This window comes from Tribolium madens, unplaced genomic scaffold (genome assembly GCF_015345945.1).
Source record: "Tribolium madens isolate multiple individuals breed KSU strain unplaced genomic scaffold, Tmad_KSU_1.1 Scaffold_97;HRSCAF=244;Tcas5.2_LG3a, whole genome shotgun sequence".
NCBI classification, from domain to species: domain Eukaryota; kingdom Metazoa; phylum Arthropoda; class Insecta; order Coleoptera; family Tenebrionidae; genus Tribolium; species Tribolium madens.
In genome coordinates, this window is record NW_025401069.1 from 13,399,327 (window position 1) to 13,400,664 (window position 1,338).

Genomic DNA, 1,338 nt, shown 5'->3' on the forward strand with positions numbered 1-1,338 from the left:
AACAAGTTAAATGAATTTTTTTTTCCATAAAAATGAATAAAATGTACTTGTACATAATAGCCTTTGTAAAAAGCTATTTAAGAAAATAAAAATTCGGCAGAACTCAAAAACAAAACAAAAAATCCTATGTTTTTAATTCTTTAATGTTGTAAAAAAAGATTTTTGTTAATTTTCTAATGTCAATCTACGTATTGGTATATGTTGCATATTTTACCTAAAATCTTTTTTGTTTTAAGCTTTTTTATTGATTTTTTTACTATSAAACACCTTGTTAGAAAAATAATTAAAATTAAACTTTTTTTAATACGAAATATCAGTTTTTTATTCCAAAACCTATAATCTGTTAATACCGGGTGATCAAAAATAATTTTCACCTGCCAGAACTAGGTTAGTGCCACGGGAGGAACCATAGGTGGGTCAGGGGCATYCAAAAGTCGGGTCAAATCTGGATTCCAAGGTGTTTCGTTGAAATGTGGGGGGGCTCGCGGCTTTGCCGCGCACTCACTCCGAAATTGATACAATGTTGCTTCAGTGACTCGATAAGTGTAAAGTAACAGCAGCATCCCAATAATTAAAATTTGAACTGAATTTTCAAGTATGAATCAAAATTGTTAATTGAAACTTGACTAGTTTGCAAATAATAATCAGCGGGGTATTTTAAGTCTATKAATTAAAGTAAATTCTTGTTTACTCCGCTTTTCACTCTTCTCTTTATCAACGAGGAATATTTATAGGAAAGCTCAAGCTCAATTTTTGAAATTTTGACTAATTTTTTCGATCCATAATTAAAAATTCTCCTTCCTTGATGGTATCTTAGGTCTTTTTGATATGTAATATAATAAAAACTGGTTATTTCCGAGCCCTGCCGGGCGGAATTGCTCAATTTTTATGGCTATGGCTTAGCGGAATCAAACGTATTTTTTATTTATGAATATTTTATCGATATTCAAATTTAGCTCAAAGCTCCCGGCATAGATATCACAAAACATCACTTGAGATTCTTATTTAAGGTCCTAATCCGACAAACAACAATTTTTTTTCTTATACACGTGCGCCAGAACTTGCACGCCAGAGAAAAATGCCACGTAAGGTGAAAAAAATGTTAAAAAAAATTCGAAGTTTCGAAGTAATTTTGCATTTTGGCTCTATTTATCTGCAATAAGCTGATTTGTTGTTTAAACGAAATTTTATTGCTTCGTAATTGCGACATTCTCATTGAAAGATTTTTTTAAGAAGAAAAAAAAAGATTTTTTTAGCTATGAAAAATACGTTAAATGCCTCATTTAATAAAACTTTATTAATAAATTTGTTAATTTCTTCAAATCCACAATAATAGAA